Below are 21,182 nucleotides of genomic sequence, written 5' to 3'. Positions count from 1 at the left end.
CTGTAGCAATATTGTGATTATTTGAACTGACTACTGATCGACTGTTTCTATAGGTAGGGAAAGGTGCCAAGATTTTCAATAGAGCACAAATCATCTGAGTATGTTCCATGTTTATGGAAAATGGTAACATCCCTACAATCTGGAGTACTCAAATGATGGTGGAACCAACAAATCATCCAAACAGGAAATATAGGGTGCTGTAACTAAGGAAGACAGGGTGACGCAGTCTGTGCATGCATTGCTGTTGTTGTTCTGGAAGTTGCGTCTTTTGGTTTGTGTGTGTGTGTGTGTCTTTGTTAGTTACTTTGTTTACAAACCCAGTTAAAAAGTGTAATCCCTTTGAGTTCAGATGAACGTATTAAGAGCCTTCCCCTTTTCAGCAATCTTCAAGCGGGTGCTGGGAGTGCAAAGATCTCTGCTTGGCTGGGAAACTGGCAATCCTTAGAATTGCGGGTGCCGAAAAAGAATTTATTTTATCTCCTTTTAGTGAAGTTTATTAGTATTTATAAATTTTCTTTAAAAAGAATGCATTCTATTGTCTTAGTACACCCCTCAACACCACCTCTCTCTCAGAGAGAGAGAGTGGGGAAGAGAAAGAAATATGCCACTCCCCTTCAGCCCTTTTGATGCTAGGAGAGGTCAGGACCCCAATATCATGGGCCAGGATTACTTGTGTAAGCAAGTCTATATCTTCTCTATGATACAGGAGAAACCCAGAGAGACTCAGAGAATGAAAAGACCCCCTTGTGGGTAGCAGCTAAAAGATATAGAATTCTATAATGCTTAATGTCTATTGATTTTTAAAAAGTCAGGAATAAATAATTTTCCACCTAAATGCTCCAGGATTCTCAGCATCCTTCTTTATGTTAGAGTACCTTGTAGTCTGCTTTCTTTTGGATGCTGGACTGTACAGAAACATCATTGTCAAAGGCCTGAAGCCAAATAGAAGTTGCACTTTATGCTCAGTAAAATGATTCATAGAATTTAGGAAGAGAAAATGTGGACACATGGAACCCACCCTCCCAACTACGCCCTGTTTCTGATCAACAATTATAAGATGTAATCAGCTGCATAAATGAATAGCTAAATATAGGCAATCCCAAGATTGTGAATGTCCAAATCATGGGCGACTCCTTCATGTTCCTTCCATGTTATGTACATTTGTCCTCCTTTTAAAATGCTTGAACCAACCAGTCACCACAAAGTCTTCATCGCAACCACCTTCACTTGCTGCACATGAGGCTTTTACATCCCTGAGAAGGGCCCCAGGCTTTTCTTGCACTGAAATAAGGCTAAATCAGAACGGCATGCACTGTCCAGCTTACCTACAAAGTCCACTGAAAGTCTTCAAGGCCCAGCTAGGGGTGATCTTGTGTAGAACCTGGGGATTGCCTACAATTAAAAAAACAGTGGGGAAAATACCTTTTCACTGCTCCCTCCGAGTTGGAAAATGCATCTAATTAAAGAACACAAACTCTCTCCAAGAAACTGTCAGGGATGGCCTCTCAAGACTTGACCCACTGTCCAGGAGCCCACTGGATGACCTTGATCTCCATGGTAAAACGGTATCTATAAATAATGCATTAAGTGTTTTCACAGGCAGGCGGAGTAACATGCCTCGCTGTTCATGAATGCAGGCTGCTTCTTATGATGTAGCTTCAGTTTTCTGGGCAGGAATCTCTCAGCGATCACATACTTACCTTCAAAACCTGAATACCATGCCCACATGTTCCACAACATGGAGGGAAAAAGCACATAACATCTCCATTGCATCCACAGAAATGGTTGTCGTGTTAATGTGGATAAAGCGGTTTATAGTTCGCATCCTCTACAGGCAGATTAGGAATCCCTGGTGGCACAGTGTGTGCAGTTTTGACTGCTGAAGGGACAGACAGTAACTCCAACCCAGAAACCATTCCACAAGGGGAACGTGTGTCCGTGTGCGGGGAAGTTCCACTCAGTTCTATAGAAGCTATAGACGGGAATCAACTGCAAGACAATGGACAGCTTTCCTTTATGCTCGTCCATCTGTTTTATGCAAAATAGATGAGTACCAATCAATCGATCAGAAGTACCATTTTGTGTATATGTGTGAGTGAATCATCTCAGATTTTTTTTCCTCGATGGGGCATTTGGGGGACCAGAATTAGTTGTCCATGAATACTTTATAGACATGGTACGTATCTGCCCTCACATCCTCAGAGGATCTCCTGAATTTTCAAGCAAGATGGAAAGGTGTTCCCATTTGTCAAGTGCTTTTCACTGTGTTTCAGTTTCTTCCCAATCATTCTATTACTGTTGATGGGCAATGCACAAGCACTTGAGCTGCAGCTGACTGTCTCCGTGTAGAAAAGCCACGTTTACGCTGCTGGAAGCAGAGCCAATCTGCTGGAAGAAGCATAGGACTTGAGAAAACACAAGCAACTGGAGTGGCAGGATCTAGTTCTGAAGAAGGAACACTTTCCTTCAGAAATACACTTTACCTTCTGCGTTATACTCAGATTTTTGTCCATAACAAACTTTCTATTGTAACCATGCCATACTGAAATAGCCATAATAAACAAAGAAACATCAGTGCCTACCTACACACACACACACACACACACACACACAAACACTGCTGCAAAGCCTGAGTTGACAATATCATTTATTGTATTTTTTCCATATCAGCTTTAATTGTATACCACTTTTCTGAATGAACCTTGTACAAAATAAAAGTGTTTCAGCTGCGTGTTTTAGTCCATTTTGTTTTGGACAAGAAAAGAGGTGGGGGATGGGAGAAGGGAAAGGATTCCCAAACTGAGGTGTGACTGCCATCTAGTGTGACATCCTGCAACCCAGAGAAGGGACCGGTTATCCCTGATATAACCTGATCTGAAATTGCAAAGGTCCCAGGGAGGAGAGGAGTTGGAACCAAGGAACAGCACATCCGTGCACGGCACCCTCCGTTTAATGGATTCTTTGCTACAAAAGCATTAGTATGTGGCCAAACAATACAGAGAGTCTATTGCTTCTAGCAGAATGGGAGGGAAAAAAACACGGTCAATTCTAAATGCAAGATCTTTAGGAGAAGGCACGTTCCATCTGCAAAGGTTGTTCCACAGCAGGAATGATTTATGCAAGGGAGGGAAGGCTGCCTCCTTTGGACACAGTCCAGAGAGCCATATGGCCACAGCTTTTCGCAAAGATGGTCACATTACGGAGATTGGCAGACACTCTCGATGGCATCAGAGGTGTCCTTTCAAGCCCTCTGACTCTAGGAAACAAAAATAAGTTTTGCTACCCCGTCAATAAATGGTCCATAATATATTTGTTGCCAACAGGAATATTCCATTGGTGAAGACTCACCCACTGGGTAGAATTTTAACGACCAAATATTGTACAAGATCCCTGAAATGCTAGTCAACTATTTTGTCAGCTTTGCATAAGGGGAAGAACATGAACCAACCAATCAACAAAAAACAATCGCCATTTAGCAGATGCCCATTCATAGCGCCCCTATGTGTTGCCAAGCAGAAGGTCTTTCTGCAGAAGCAGATTTCTAGGGCTTTTTTTTTTCTTCAAAGGCACTTCTTTGTGGTTCCTAATAGCCAGCTGTTTGGTGAGTTGTTGATTGCTTAAGTGTTTGTGCCACCCAGGCACTCCTTGCACAATACATTAAAATGTACAGTAAAAAAGACAGAAAGACCAGGAAGGGACAATTCTCTATACCAAACCCACAGCAATGGGCTCCCTTCTCATTCATGATGGCCAGATATATACTTTCCAGTACTGTGAATCTTAAGGGGGCAGACAGCATCATCGTTTTCCTGACAGCACCTTCTTTTTTTTTCTTTTTTGCTGGTTAGTGCGTTTGAACTGCTAACCTTGTGGCTAGCATAGTCCAATGCTTACCCACCAGTGCCAAAAGTAGCAGCTTTCCTCCATACTCTGTGATTTGCTTACCTTGTCAAGCTTGTGATACAGATTCGATCGAGTGTTAGCTGGTGCCTTGGCAGCTAGTATCCAGCACCATTTCCACTACTCATCACAGACCGGTCCTTCACTTCAGTGCCTACAACTCCCCTTACTGCCCAAGCACTCCCTCACGCACCTCCCGTTCTGCAAGGGTTTGTATCCCGAAACGCTAAGGACTTTGATGCCCTGGCTAGATTAGAAACGTATGGCTCCAAAAGCTGCAGAGGTAGAAACCTGCTGGGATAATGAGAGCTCATTTGGAGAATCATACGTGTAAAACCTAAGCTCAGTGGAATTTTAAGTCATTACCTGTGTCAAAGTAACCTAGACCTGCAGGCTCTTTTTCGCTGGTTTCAAAAGTGACCTGGGGATCCAGGTGTCTGGAATGAAGAAAAGCACGTCTGTCCCAGGCTGGCCCTGGAATGCCCCAAAGCAGGAGATGTGCTAGTCACGTTTGCAGCAGAAAAGCTGTAGGGGGCACAGAGAAGGAGCTGGAAAGAAGGACTGGCATCAGGTCTCAGAGTGGAGGGCGAGCCATGCATGCTGGCTACAATGTTTAAATCCTGGGGGTATGCATACCTGCTTCAGAATATACTTTCCAGAGGTGTTGTATAGATGGAGGCGTCATTATAAGTCGTCCACAACCCTATGAACAACAGAACAACAAACAGCCCAGTCCTGTGCCTCCCTCACAATTGTCATTATGTCTGAGTCCATTGTTGCAGCCACTGTGCATCTGGTTGGAGAGTTTCCTCTTTGGGGTTGCCCTCCTGCAAGAATGATGTCCTCCTCCAGGGAATGGTCCTTCTGACATGTCCGCAGTGTGGGAAATGAAAGATGAAAGACAGAGCTGGTCTGCTGTATTGGGATTTGGCATCATCTGTAGGCAAATCGATGGTTTTACCATTAAATGGAGATCAGGAATAGATTTTATTGGCTTATGGCTTTTATATTTATTACTGCACAGTTTAAGTCAACTTGCCTCAGCAGAGATCTGAGAATTGAAAATAGAGCTCCCTCGGAAAAAAAGAAAAGAGATACCTCTCATTCTCTAGTGCCAAAGCCCAGAACTCCCTGTTTCCTCCCCTCCTTTTGACTGCAGCTCTGTACTTGACCGTGTGCATCTGACATGAATAATGCTACAACCTGGAGAAAGCACAGCCCTCTGGTAAGGCATTCGCCCAGGCTTTCCTAGGATTAATCACATACTGAAACACTAAATAACATACTGATATATTAACTCCATTAAAATCTAATTCCATGGCAATAACTTTTAGAAAAGCCAGCAACGGGCTTATGAAGAACAAAGTGAGAAGAGACCGTAGGTGGTGGGGAAGGTAAATCCGTGCTCTGACAGAAAGTAAATCAGAATTAAAGACACAAGTATGAATTTAAAGAGACCAGGGCTAGAGTCCCAAGCTTAGTTAGCAACTTGTGTGTTCTTGCAAGTGTTATTTGTGACTTTCGGTCCGAACAAAGTTGTGCTTGAGTTCATGCTGACTCAGGGCAACCTCGTGGGTGCCACAGTAGAACTAAGTTCCCTAAGGCTTTCCAAGTTTGATTTTTTTGGGGGAAGTAGTTTTCCGTATGCCTTTCTTCTAAGACACTTCTGTGTGGACACCAATGGTGAACCTCTTGGTCATCGGTGAGCAGGTTAACTTGGTGCACCACGCAAGAACTCCTAAGTCTACATTCATATCTAGATATTTTGAAGAGAGGCCTCTCAAAGGGAAGACACTTGATTAAAAATATTTAACTATGGAAACTAAGTAAAGGGAGCCCATTTCTGTCTTCAAAGGCCCCTATCATGGGGGCTTTGGGACAGTTTTCTTCCAGATAGCAGTGACTTCCTCCACACATATATGCCTTTTAAAATATATTCTTTATCTTCAAAAGCGATCGTGAGGTGCACATGATATTTCACCATTGAAAGTGGAAACAGCAGGGATACAGATACTGATAGCAGGTTCCTGAGTCAATAGATGTTAGAAGCAGGGATGGGATTCAGTTCTTTCTCACTGTTTTGACCCAACCAATATATAATATTTTGCTGAGTTCACTGAACCGGTTGCTAAAATAGCATTTGTATTCAGAGTTCTCTCTAAGGTGGATGGCTCAGAGCCCAACCAATGTGGAAATCACAAACTTACATTCCTTCCTCTTTTTTAAAAAAACATTTATCTACGCAACCATGTTGTTCTGATCCTGTTGAAATAATAAACTATTTTTTGGTGTATCGGTTTTTAAAAAATAGTCATGAGGGCAGTGAACTGGTTGCTGAATTATTTGAATCCTATCACTGTTTCAAAGCATGCTTTGCTCTTTTTCATGTAGGCGAACTTCATTATTTTTTAATATTTAAAAAAATATTAAACTTGTGTTTCAACTAGTACATCAAAATTGAGTTTCACAGTTAGGTATTTTTAATACGTGTATATATTTTTAAACTGTATTATTTGTAAAATAGATGGAGATTTACGTTTTTCAGATGAACAACTTTACATTAAAAGAACTCCAAACCCTTTGCCATCAAGTGGATGGAAACCCATCGAAACCTTGTAGGACAGGGTAGAACTTCCCCTTGAGTTTGCTGAGACTATAACTATTCATGGGAGTCAAAAGCTCATTCTTTCTCCTGAGTGGCTAGTGCTTTAGAACTCCTGGATTTTCTGATTGCAGGCCAACACGTAACCACTCGTATAAATGACTAATCAAATTCCTTAACAGTTTCACCTTTCCCCAACTCCTTGAATACCCTTCTCCCTTTTGTGTGCTACTATATTCTATTTCACCCACATTCACAATTCCACTGCCAACAATCTAGAGCTTTGCTTTACATAGCCTCCCTCCCTTGCCCATTCCCCAATCTCAATCTCCAAAGTCTGGTTCTTTTTGTGCCCTTTGGTATGAGAGTCTGCATCTTCTTTTTTCTCCTTACAACAATGCTATCATACACTATTTTTGCATTTTGTGATTGGCTAATTTCACTCAGGATAGTGTTTTCCAGGTTCATACAGGTCATAAGGTGCTTTGTAGTTTCATCTTTTGGTTTTGGTTTAGTTTAGTTTTTTCTTTAATAATTAAATAGTTCAATAGTATTAAGTGATGATGCATAGTATTCCCTTGTGTGTATGAAACAAAATTTCTTTATCCATTTTTCTATTAATGGGTATTTGTAGTGTTTCCATTGTCTTGCTATTGTGAGCAGAGCTGGGATGAACATGGGGGTGTATGTGTCTGTGCATGTTATGACTCAAACTTAGCTAGGATAGATACCTAGCAGAGAGATTGCTGGGTCAATGGAATGTCTATTCCCAGTGAAATTTCTGTTCCCCTGTCACTTTCCACAGTGGTTATATACATGAATAATTATTCCTGATTATAAGAAAAGCAACAACATAGGAATAGAAGAAATCATTAAACAGTGAAACAACTTTAGATTGGATCAAATGGGAAATCACTGTTATTTGCTTGCTTCCTGTCTATGTTCTGTGTGACGTTCTGTACAGGAAATCCAGGCTCTTACAGAGACAGTAACTGAATTGATGGCTGCCTAGTGGCATGGAAACAGAGCATGTGGAAAATGGATATGGGGGGGGGGATCTTAATATAATTGAATGGTGTCACTTATTAAGATATATCACTCAAATAATGGTGATCCCACTCCGTGGCATTCATGATGAAATATGTTTTAAATTACGAAATATAAAAATATTATAGTTGGATATTACAGCAACCTTAGTGTTTGTACTTAATCTATAGAAAAATACCTTAATTTTCATGAGCTCATTTATGCAGTAATGATTAAAAGTCAAAATTGTATAAGAAAATATGGATTTGAAGAAAGTATCATAGGGGAAGGGTAGTAGATAAAATATGGAATTCAGGTGATAGTTAATATGATAAAGACTGAATGAAAAGCATATATATAGAGACACATAGACTGATAGGGATAAAAGGGAAATTTCTCAACACAACAAAGATCCTATCTGCAAAACCAATAGGCTCTTGTTAAATGCTGACAAACAGAAAGCATGTCCCTTCTGAAAGGGAATCAGGCAAGCATGTCCCTTTCACCACTCTTGTCAAAGATTGTGCTGAAAGTCTTAGCCAGAGTTATTAGACACCAAAAATAAATCAAAGAAATACAGACTGGCAAAGAAGAAATTAATTTCTGACTATTAACAGATGATATCATTTGAAACAGAAAATCTCCAAAGACTAGGTTGTAAAAAAAAAGGGGGGGGGGGTTGGAAACAATCTGAAGATTTGGCAGGATACAAAGCTGGAATATAAAAATCAATTGGGTCCACGTAGCAGAGAGTGTTCTGAAATAGAAATGAAGAAATCAATGTCATTTAACAACAGCCACACACAAAAATGAAATAGTTATGAAAAAAACCTAACCAGACAAACTGAACACTTGTACAAAGAAAGCTACAGAACATTATTGTAAGATACTAAGAGGCCTATATAGAAAGAAAAATATCCTATGTTCATGGATAGGAAAGTTTAGTAGTGTGAAAATGTCAATACGATCCAAAGTAATTTATAAATATAATGCAATTTTGATTCAGATGCTAACATTGTATCTTTTTAAAAATGCAAAAAATCTAATTAATAACTTATTATGGAGAGGGATTGTTATCTTAAGAAGAACAAGATGAGAGATCTCTCATTTCCCAACCTCAAAACCTGTTACAAAGCCACAGCAGTTAAAATAACCTGGTACTTATACAATAATAGATACCTCGACCAATGAACCTCAGAAGTAAATGTATCCAGCTACAGAAAACTGACTTTTGACAAAAGGCCAATAGCATTAAATTGTATAGACATAGACTTTTTAACAAACGGTGTTGCAAAAATTGGATTTCCATCTGTAGAAGAATGAAACAGGTCTTATATATCACCCCATGTACCCCCAAAAATAATTAAAGAAGGACCAAAGAGCTAAATTGAAAACCCAGAACTAAAGAGATCATCGATGAGACAACAGGAAAAAAACTTAATGGTCCCACTGCACGCATAGTCTATCACAAGAAAATAGATGATCTATAGTCTATCAAAAGCAATAGATGACAAAATAGATGACTGGGCCTATTAAAAATAAGACACCATGTGCATCAAAAGACTTCAAAAATGTGAAGAGCCCGTGCAGTGGGGAGAACTTTTTTACAACATAATAGACAAGGGGTTCATCTATAAAAGATTACAGAAAGCTTCAACACTTCAATAAGAAAAAGATAAATAATCCAATTTTTAAAGTGGACAAAGGGCACGAACACACAGTTCACCAGTGATGACAACCAAAGGGCCAAGAAACATGAAGGGATGCTCATGATTCCTTGCCATGCTGGAAGCATATTTTAGCCTGGTGTCAAATTCTGTTACAAGGAGCAGTATATTTCCATAATGTTTTAGCTGATTTTTATCAAAACGATTGTTTGTCTTGAGCTCTGAATTCTTCTAGAACTTCCATGATATAAAATAAGAAGCATCATCTTAATACATTCAATGCTCAGCACTGTCAAGTAGACCACTAGATTTGGCTAAGTACTAGAAAACTAGATTTTGTAACAAAAAATTAAACAAAATCTCCACTATGCTATACAATTAAATACACCAGCTATTTTATATCACTCAGCAAATTGCCAGGTAATTTGCAGATAAATTGAAAAAAGAAAAAGGAAAAAAAATTGGCATCTCTAATTGGAACCCACATGCGATAGTTACATAATCTATTGTCAATTTGAGAGTATTACAAGTGAAGGGGTGGTTTTAACCTGCCAATCAGGTCACAGCTTGATGACCTCATGTGTAGGTGCTCAGGAGATAAATAGCTCACTGGAGGTGGGACACAGACACTCTCCCTGCAAGACATTCCTGTTTCTCTGATGGCACATGCTGATGGCAGCCAGAGCCTCAGAGCTGGAGGAGCAACATGGAGACCCATACCTACGCTAAGATGCTTCCACCGCCACTGGATCCACAACACTTTCCACGACTGGCCTGTGATCTTCCTGCACTCAGCATTATTGCATGAGTCTTAAGATGAATTTACAGACTAGTATTGGAATATGGGATAATATCCGACTTATGGACTTGATCTGGCCTGGGCTGGGATGTTTCCTTAATATACAATTACTCTTTTATATAAAGCTCTTTCTTATACACTTATGTCTATAAATTTGTTTCTCTAGTCCATCTGGACTAGCACACCACAAAAGGCAACTTAAAGTAAAACTAGTAGAATTCTCTGAGTTTACCGTAAGATCTAGAGAAAGAATGAGATAGTCTATGTTGATTAGGGTGAAGCTTAGCCTTTATTTTAGTCTCCATTTTTAATTCACTCACAATTCTTCAGATGACCAATGCGCTCTTGTTTTTTATAGCATCAGAATTGTATCAAATCCCCTACTTTTAATAGAACAAATATGACTTAAGAATTTACTCTTCCAAATCACCTCGGTAAAACTCTTTAAATTGAAGAGCTTGTAGTCCAATGGAAGATGAGTATACCTAAAAAATATTCCACACAATTCTTAATGTGCTTTATTAGGAGGCAGACTAAATTCTTACAAAATAGTTAAGGAGAGAAATCATCTTTAGATGGAGTGATCAATAGGGAAATATTTCATCTTAGTGTGGTACCAAGGCAAGAGCTGCAGGGGCAAGGTGATTATGTGCTCAGCTGCTAGCCACGAAGTTGGTGGTTCAAACCCACCCACTTCTCTGTGGGAGACAGTATTTAGCAATGTGCTCTTATAAAGATCACACTTTAGGAAACACTATCAGGTAGTTTTATTCTATCTTATATCTCTATCATAAGTCACGATTCACTCACGCATTTCTCACAGCAACAACGGTGAGTCTGAGCCTAATAGAACATACAGTCGTGGGATTTACAGAAACGTCAGAAGCTTTTAGAGGAAGAGAACAGCATGAATAATCTATATGAACTGGAAAGTCTGTGTAGAAATAATATGGGTCACATAGAAAATATGTTTTTATTAGCGCATGCACTGGAAAGGAATAGATTGGGACACAATTGTGAACACTCTAAGAGTTTGGATTTCTTTTCCATTAGACCAAACCATTGGATGCTCTTGCTGTATCATATTAAGTGAACTGAACTCTACTTCAAAAGCATTATTCTGATAGCTACGTTAGAGATGTTACATGAGGAGAAGCTGTAGGTTCATAGTCGAAGTTTGAAATCATGAGGACTTGTACCTAAGTAGCCACGGTAAAAGGGAGAACAGGAATATATAGGCACGCTAGACACGGAGTCCACATGGTGCCACACGTCACAACATGACTGACTGGATGTGAACCTCGAATGATGGTAACAATGGAAGGGAGGAATCGTGTGATTTTCAGGCTGTGGAATCAAGCAAAGGAAAATAATCAAAGAGACAAGTGTGTAGGAAATGTCGGTCTAAGCACATCCAGGTCTTGCTAATAAATATGTTAATCAAATAATTCACTTCACTTCACAGATAGGTGGTTGGTATCAGTAGATTTGGTAGCCCCACTTTTGGGAAAAAGAGAGGACCCTCCTGCCCTAGCAAAATTTAAATATTTATTCAAAAAAAAGAGACAAAGTAAGGAGGGCCAAAATGAGATATGCTTCAACATTCAGTTCCTTCTCTGTTTTTTTCCATCACATTTAATGCCTCACATTTCAAGACGGAAAGACTGCACAGGCAAAATATATAACCATGCAGGAAACATCGAAAGAAGATCGACATAATAGACAGTCACTGTGCCAAAAAAGCATTGGTTTACATTTATCCATTTTAGAGGTAGCATATGAGCAAGACCAACAGTACTAAAGGAAGAAATCCATGCTACACTGAAGGGATTAGCCAAATCCAAGGCTCCAAGACTTGATCAAACACCAATTGAAATGTTTCAAAAGAAACTGATGAAGCTCTGGAATCATTCACTCGTCTATGACAAGACATTCGGGAGATAACTATACGGCCAACAGAGTTGAGGAGATTAGTATGTGTACCCATTCCAAAGGAAGGGGACTCACCAGGATTGGAAGATCATAAAATAAAATCATTAATATCACAGACAAGTACAATGTCTGAAGCGCATTGATAGGGAGCATGTAACAATGCACCATGTACTCAACAACACAACCCAGAGACCTGGTAGTCATGGTTAACATTTCCTCCTCCTTCACATGACATTCCAAATTCATTCAGAGTGACTCTTAATTTCATCTCAAACTTAAATAATGAGTATGCCCCTTTATGTCTGCCTCCGTGGAACCATTCTGGGGGAAAATCCTTTTTATATCTCAGCTGGATGAATTAAGTAGTCTCTTAACTAGCCTTCAACTTCTCCTCATGCTTCCTATAATTAGTTCTCTACACAAGAGAAAGGGTGATATTTTTAAAACTGCAAATAGTATTATGTCCCCCCGTTACATCCTCCTGAGGCAAATCCCAGCCACAGCTCACCAGACTCCTTCTGATGCAGCCCCACTAATCTCTGTTTCCATCTCCTTCCACTCTCCCTGTTGCTTAAGGGGACATAGCCATGGTGACCTTCTGATGACCTTCTTTGTTCCTCAGTCCCCAGCTCCTTCTGGCCACAAAGTTTTGCCAACGTGTCCTTCCTTTGCATTAAAAGCTCTGTCACCTGAACTCTGAGGTTGGACCTTTTTGTATGATTTCAAATGCCAGGTTTTGAACAACAACAACAACAACAAAAATCGTTGCTTGTGACATGTCTCAATCATACTCTTTCACATCACCTAATTTTCTTCTTTAAAATATGTAGCACTTTCCAAAAAAATAGCTTGGTGATCTATACGCAGATATATAAGTATCCTACTCTCTCCACCGTCAACCTGGTAAAAATAAACTGGATGAGAAGAAGGTCATTATGTCTATACAGTGATGAATACATGCAGAGAAGGAAATGTGGTGAAGGGCTATCTGGGTGAGGTTTAGCCAAGGGAGATGTGGGCAAATATACACATTGATGGGAGAAACCTGGAAGAAGAAAGTAGCATGCCACACAAAGAAAACATGAATTGATGGAATGAGAACTAGATATGTGCAGACATAATGAGCTTAACAAAACAAGAGTGGAAATTTGTCCCAAGAGAAGGTACCATTATTTCTTTCAGATAGGAGACATCCCTGAATCCCCACCAGAACTTTGCTCTCCCAGAAGAGAAATGACTAAATAATTTTTCAACTATTGGAAAACAACATAATAGTCACAAGGAAACATTCAGCCCTATATATCTAGAGGTGCCTCTATTATTGTTGTCTAAATGCTCCACATACAGTATGGACTGATCACAACAGGGAGGGTGTTTGTGTATTTGAATATGTGGGTGCACAAGAAGCAACAGGAGGCAGGGTGGAATTCAATTGGTTAGTCATGCTGCTAAATCTAGGACACGAGTTTATTAATGGAATTATAGAATTTTATTTTATATTTTCCTCTCTCTCACTGCCGTTTTGTCAATGCTTACTCATAGTTACCCTACACCACAGGATGCAGTTGTTTCTATGAGTTTCCAAGAGTGTGACTCTTTATGGGAGTAGAGAGCCTCTCTTTTCTCATGCATAGCAGTTAGTGGTTTTGAACTGCTGACTTTGTGGTTAGCCGCCCAATGCATAACCACTACACCAGCAGTAATCCTCTACTTTTCAGAACCATCAAAGTCATCAAAGCTAATATTTACCTCCTACACAATCCCATTACACAAATTAAGAACTATTTCCAGAAAAGCTTGGAGTTTAGGACAATAGTTTGGGCGGACAACACAAAGACAGGTTAGTAGACTCACAAAGACAGGTAAGTAGAGTATGTGGACTTTGGTAAGTCAAGACTGGGGTCTTGAAAGCTCTCCAGAAGCCATCAAAACACATCTATTGTCCTCTCCTTGTGTGGAGCAAAGATGTTTAATATAAATCAATGACACATGAGAATAACTAATCTCAATGTCTACTGGACCTCGCCAACATCAGTCTCCAAGACGCTGAGGCCAGAAGAACAAGATGCTCCATGATTGCCAACCACTCTGAAAGTCTGACATAGAAAGTCTTGACTCAAGTGGGAGGAGAATGTGGAACAAGATTCAAATTCGTTTTTAGAAAGACCAGGATTGCTGTTTGACTAGAGGTTTTAAAAAAAATTACGGTTGTGACGCTTAGGCCCTCTTCGGGTATGGAAATGAACATGCTCTCATGGGTCATTTTTTTAGCAAATGTGTTATTTGTTGTTGTTAAGGGTCATTGACTTGGTTCTGACTCATAACTACCACGCATGCCACAGAATAAATCACCGCTCAGTCCCGCACTATCCTTGCAATTGTTCTTAAGTTTGAGCCACTGTGTTCATGTATGTCGTTGAGAGCCTTCCTCTTTTTCACCGTCCCTCCCCTCACCACATATGATACCCCTTTTTTATGGACTTGTCTTTTCTCATGCCCAAAATACACAAGGTAAAGTCTTACTGCCTGTGCCTCTAAGGAGTATTTAGGCTGGACTTCTACCGGGACAGATCTTTGGTTCTTTCGGCAGTGCTTGCTAAGAGCTAAGCAATAGGCAAAATGAGAGGAACTAGTGATATATACACACCTTAGAATCAATGCTTTGAAATTAACAGGGCTGCATTTACCGAACAACAAAGTTTAGAAGGAGAAATGTAAACAAGCAACACAGGGGTGATGAAGAATAAGAGATGTTACTTGTGAGGATGGCAGCCGGTGAGATGAAACAAAATGTGTATGGATTGTTGAGTGGAAAACTGATGTACTCTTCAAATCTTCACCCAATTGAATGTATTAAATTAAAAAAAATCTTTCTCGTGATTCATAATTTAAAACTTTTCCCACACCAAAACACTTGCTCTTGTCTAGACTTCTTCCTTTTCTGCTTGAGAGCATCTCAAACTGTGATATAAGCGTATGCGTTATAGTATGCAAATATTTCTGAGAAGGGCTCCCAATGACTTGTGTCATTTCACTTCAAATTCAGCCAAACCCAAGGATATTCATTTCCCAAGCTCCATAGGTCTCAGCCCTTTTCTTGGCATATGGAATCATGCACTCCTTCCAAGTCTCTCAGAATGCATCTCCCAGTGATGGCACACGGCAATGCAGAATGGTCTGGCCAATTTATTGATCTATGCAGTGTACTCATAACACCCTGTGGTTCACTTGCCCTGCTTAATCCAGCTTTTAGGGCTTTCAAGCACAGATTCATCTTTGTTCCCAGCAGAGTGTTGTGCATATGATAGACACAGTTCCTTTGTCACTTGTACAGATTCTGTGGATGATCAAGGCTTCTTTCTGAGACCTGAGAAGTATCTCTTCTCTCCAAGGAAATACATTAAACATAAAGGACTCTTCCCCATGAACACTCAAATCAGAATATAAGAGAAAATGAAATTTGGAACTGACATACTGATAAATGTATTGAGTGCTTTCAGAGCACTCTATCTCTTGCTGTGTGGTCTCCCTTGAAATGTTCCACAAGGTTATCTAAAACTGAGGACAGATGAACAAAAATAAAGAGGGGGTGAAGGAAAAGGTATTGGGGGAACCATTGCTAGGGGACCCTGAGCTTCTGTTAAGAGTGATAGAAAATTTGGAAGCAAATAAATGAGAGTTGAACAATATGGCAAACATAATGAGTGTCACTGAATTTTACTTGTAAAAAATGTTGAAATGCTAAGTATTTTGTTATAATGATATGAGTGTAATAATGAGAGATCTTAAATTTTTTCATCAAAAAAATTTAGATTTTATTTTTCATAAACTCTTTGAATGCCCCTCACATATATTACATATACAAACAATATATAATATAATAGATACTCTATTTCAATATATACTTAATATATATCACAATACATTGTTAGAGTGCAATGCACTGTATCATCCAATTTATTAACATTCAGTTGTCTGCTGTAAAAGCAGACTTCGTCTCTCTATGTCTTTCCCTCCAATTTTCTACCTACCCTCCTTAGAATACAAGAATTTCTTATTATCTTAGAGAGATTTCCTGCCACATTCCGGTGAAATTCTTTGTGCAAGAATCTGATTGATACGTGTTACAATTCCTCCCCTCTGTCCAATCTCTCAGACAAGTGACAGCCGTGAAACTTTTCTGATGTGTCTAAACAATTCAGCTCCCCCTACCAATTCCCAGTTGCTCCCTAAACTGTTTCATTACTGTGAAATGCAAATTAACTATTATAGCTTGAATTATGCCACCCCCAAAATATGTGTTGTAAATCCTAACTTCCATGCATGTGGTTATAATCCCATTTCAAAATGGATTATCTTTTTATGCTAATGAAGGAAGATTAGTGTTGACTGGATTTGTGTTAAACAGTTTTGAGATATAAAAGAAACTTGACAAGCCAGCTGAAGCAGAGATGGGGCTCAGGTGTCGGGGAGAGATGCTGCACCCACCACAAGAAATTCACCCAGGAGCAGACAGCAGTTCGGATAAGACTGGGACCTTCTTTCAGAGCTGATGGAAACATAAAGCCTCTCCCTAAAACCAAAACCCTAAATTCAGACTTCTAGCCTCCAGGTATATAACCTGTTAGCTACCTGTGCTGCTACAGTGGAAATACCACCTGTGGATGTCATTAAACAACAGAAAGTTGTGTAATTAAGAATTTCATAGTGCTGGGCCCCCAAGTCAAATGAATGCATTTCATGTCACACTCTTCTTTCTTGATCATAGTTGATTCCTTTGATTTCTACTCACCTGTCTCTCCTTTTATGTCTTCTCAAGTAAAAGACCAAAGACTGACTCAGCATGCGAATTTCTCCAGATGGAACTCACGGAAATCAAACTGATTACATCTGTAGAAAGAGATGAAGGAGAAGCTCAGCATCAGCAGCTAAGATCAGGACAAGGGTGGGCTGTGCAACAAGCCATCAACTGCTCATTTGTACATTGAAGATGCAGCCGGAGAAAGTTAAACTTAATCTGAGAGAGCTAAAATACAACTGTGAGCATATCCCACCTGAAGTTCGAGACCATCTCAAGAACAAACTGGTTGCATGGAACACTAACGACAGAAGACCAAATGAACTGTGAGTGGTCATCAAGGACATCATTTATGAACAAAGAAAAAGGTCATTAAAAAGATAGAGAAAAGGTCATAGTGGATGTCAGAAGAGACTTGAAACTTGCTCTTAATTGTGGAGCAGCTAAGTCAAATGGAAGAAATCAATCAGAGTTAAACAGAACATTTCAAACAGCTTGAGACAACAAAGTAAAATATAATGAAATATGAAAAGACTCAGAGTTAGAAAATCAAAAAGGAAGAAAGAACATGTTCAGCAGATCTTAAACTGAAAGAACTCAAGAAAATATCAAGCTTTGAGTTCAATTTTGAAAGAGTCTATAGGAAAAAATATTGAATGGTGTAGGAAGCATCCAAAAAAAAAAGATGGAAAGCATACACAGAGTCACTGTACCAAAAAGAACGCATAGACTTTTCACCATTTCCGAAGGTGCCTACAACCAAAATACTAATATTCTGAAGGAAGAAACCCAAGCTGCACTGAAAGCATTAGTCAAAATCAAAAATCCAAAAATTGATAGAAAACGAGTTAAAAATGTTTCAACAAGCTAATAAAGCATGGGTGGTACTCCCTTGTTTAGGTCAGGAATTTGAAGTCAGCCACACGACTAACTGACAGGAAGAGATCTAAATTTGTGCCAATTCCAAAGAAAAGTGAACCAAACAATGTGCCAACTATAGAGCAATGTCAATGATATTGCCTACAAGTAAATTTTTACTGACAATCATCCAACAACAAAGGGTTTAGTCCATTGGCAGGGAGCTGCCAGACATTAGAGTTTCAGTCCAGATTCATAGGAGGATATGGAATAAGAGATTTCATTGCTGAGTCTTGTGGATCTTGGCGGGAGGCAGGCAATACCAGAAAGATGTTTACTTGTGCTGAGTTGACTACAAAATTATTTTACTCTAAGAATCATAACAAAATAGAGATCGCCTTGAGAATAATGGGAATTGCAAAACACCGAACTGTGCTTATCCGGAACTTGCACATGGATGAAGAGGCAATGGTGTGATCAGAACAGTGGGACACTGCATGGTTTCAATTCAGCAAAACTGTACATCAGGATTGTATCCTCTCACCATATTTTTTCAACCTCTAGGCTGACCAAATAATCAGAGAAGCAGGATTATGCATGAAGAGCACTGCTGTAAACTAATTGAAAGACAGTTTATGAGTCACCTGCGAGATGCAGATGACACAATCTTACTTGCTGAAAGCAAGGAGAATGCAAAACACTTGCTGACTAGATCAAAGATGGCGGCCTTCAGTATGAACTTCAATGCAATGTAAAAAAGACCAAAATCCTCACAAGGGGACTACTGGGCAACATAATGATAATTAGAGAAAACGTTGACATTGCCAAGAGTTTTGTCTTGCTTGGATCCACGATCCGTGCTCATGGAAGCAGTAGTCAATAGATCAAATGATTCATTGCATTGGATAAATGTACTGCACAGACCTCTTGAAAATGTTAGAAAGCAAGGATATGATTTTAAAGATAATGGTGCACCTGACCCAAGCCGTGGTATTCTCAATTGCCTCATATGCATGTGAAAATTGGATATCGAAGAAAAAAAATCAAAGAAGAATCAATTTCTTTGATTACAGTAGAATATAGTCAGTACCATGGACCATCAAAAGAGCAAACAAATCTGTTTGGAAGCAATACAGTGAGGATAGTGAGACTTTGGATATTTTATCAGGAGAAATCATTCCCTGGAAAAGGACATCATGCTAAAGTCAAAGGTCAGTGAACAAGAGGAAGGTCATCAACAAGAAGGATGTACACAGTCTCTATATAGATGGGCGCAGGCATCGTAACAATGTGAGGATGGTGCAGGTACAGATGGTGGTCTGTTCCATTGTATACAGGGGGGCTATGAATTAGAACTGACTGATGACACCTAACCACCACAATGAAAATTATAAAAAGATGTTTCAAGCAACATCAGAGGGGAACTTCCTTTGCCTGGGATTAGAGTTGTGATGGGATGTTGCAGACAACTCTTAATCTTCATATGGTTTATTCCATCAGGTCACATCTTGGGGAATTATTACAGGACTTACACACAGCATCATCATATAACTACCAAAACCCTGAAAATCATGGCCTCCTCATGCTGACGCATATTGTGTGTGTGTGTGGGGGGGGACCTTTTCAAAAGTGAGAATATAAATGTATGTTTCCTAAAAAGCCCTCATTTCTGGTATCTAACACCACTAGACAGCTAAGACCCTAATTCATTTAATGATAGGTGCCAGCCCTGGTCTGGCAGCTGGAACTAGGGATATCAGGGTTAGGAAAAGGATAAGTACACCCACCACAGAGAAAGTGGAGACCAAGCCAGCCTCCACCTGCAGTAAGATTATGTACTGTGCAGGTATGGGCAGAGCACTCTCCTGCCTCTGCAATTGCAAATGTCAGGGAGGGGATTTATTCAAAATGAGAAATGACCCACAACATGCTTACTCTGGAGTTTGGCCCATTTGGGAAGGCATGGAGATAAGATTCCCATATTCTCCTCTGTCCCCGTCCCCTCACAGTAGAGTCTCCTCTGCTTTACTCTTGTTGTTTCAAGTTTATTATAGTCCCTATTGCCTTGGCAGTTACGTCTCTAGCCCGTGAATGGGAGAGAAGTGGCCTTCTCTGAGACTCATACATTTTTATTAAGCTCGTACTGAAGACAAATGTGTGCATAAGCAAATGTGGTGAAGAAAGCTGATGGTACCTGGATTTCAAAAGATATAGCATCTGGGACTTAAAGGCTAGAATATAAACAAGCAGCCATCTAGTTCAGAAGCATCAAAGCCCAAACGGAAGAAGCACACCACCCTGTGTGACCATGAGGTGTTGTAGGGATCAGGTATCAGGCATCAAAAAAACAAAAGATCATATCATTGTGAATGAGGGGGAGTGCAGAGTGGGGACCCAAAGCCAATCTGTAGGCAATTGGACATGCCTTTACAGAAGGGTCATGGGGAGGAGATGAGCCAGTCAGGGTGCAGCGTAGCGATGAGGAAACATACAACTTTCCTCTAGTTATTAAATACTTCCTCCCCCCACTATCATGATCCCAACTTTACCTTACAAATCTGGCTAGTCGAGAGGATGTACATTGGTACAGATAGCAACTTAAAACACTGGGAATACAGGACAGATGACCCCTTCAGGACCAGTGGTGACAGTGGTGATACCTGGATGGTGGAGGGAAGGTGGGGTAGAAAGGGGGAACCCATTATCAGGATCTACATATAACCTCCTCCCTGGGGGATGGACAACAGAAAAGTGGGTGAAGGGAGACATTGGACAGTTTAATATATGACAAAATAGTAATAATTTATGAATTATGAAGGATCCATGAGAGAGGGGGAAGAGGGAGGGAGGGGAAAAATGAGAAGCTGATATTAAAGGCTCAAGTAGAAAGCAAATATTTTGAGAATGATAATGACAACAAATGTACAAATGTGCTTGACACAATGAATGTATCTATGGATTGTGATAAGTATTGTACGAGCCCCCAATAAATTGATTTTTTAAAAAGAATGCACCCAGAAACAAAAAGGATGTCTTTCTGTCCTGTCAGCTTCAAATTCATTGGGAGTAGTGTGCTAGGTAAAGCATGAGGTTTAGAGCTAGAAATTAATTGGGCTAGGGTGAAAATGTTTCGACCAGGTTTTCTAACAAAATGAGTTCCCCTATAAAAGATATGGATGTCACAAGTGTCTTATGTTCAACCAGCAAGTTAAAGGTCAGAGATTCGAACTCACCCAGGGGTTCTGTGGAAAAGAGGCCTGGTGATTTGCTTCCATTGGAACCATAGAATCCTAGGGAGCGATCCTACTGTGTTAGACAGGAGGTGGCCATGAAACTGAACGGACTGGGCAACAGTGGGTTGGATTTCGGTTTTCATACACATGCATCTACAGGCATACATGCTGATCCAATGGTAGAATTCATAGAGTTCCCTTCTTACCTTCATGTACACCCAACACTTTTTTCTCAGTGGAGGCTTGCAGGAGGTCCTGATGCTCAGTAGGTTTTCACAGGAACAGACGATGGAGGGGGAGGGGGACCCAAAGACCTGGTGGTCTGCTTGTGAAAATAGGCTAGAAGAAACCCTGTAAGTCACAGGGA

Source organism: Tenrec ecaudatus, chromosome 1 (genome assembly GCF_050624435.1).
Source record: "Tenrec ecaudatus isolate mTenEca1 chromosome 1, mTenEca1.hap1, whole genome shotgun sequence".
NCBI lineage: Eukaryota > Metazoa > Chordata > Mammalia > Afrosoricida > Tenrecidae > Tenrec > Tenrec ecaudatus.
This window is presented reverse-complemented; position numbering follows the sequence as displayed.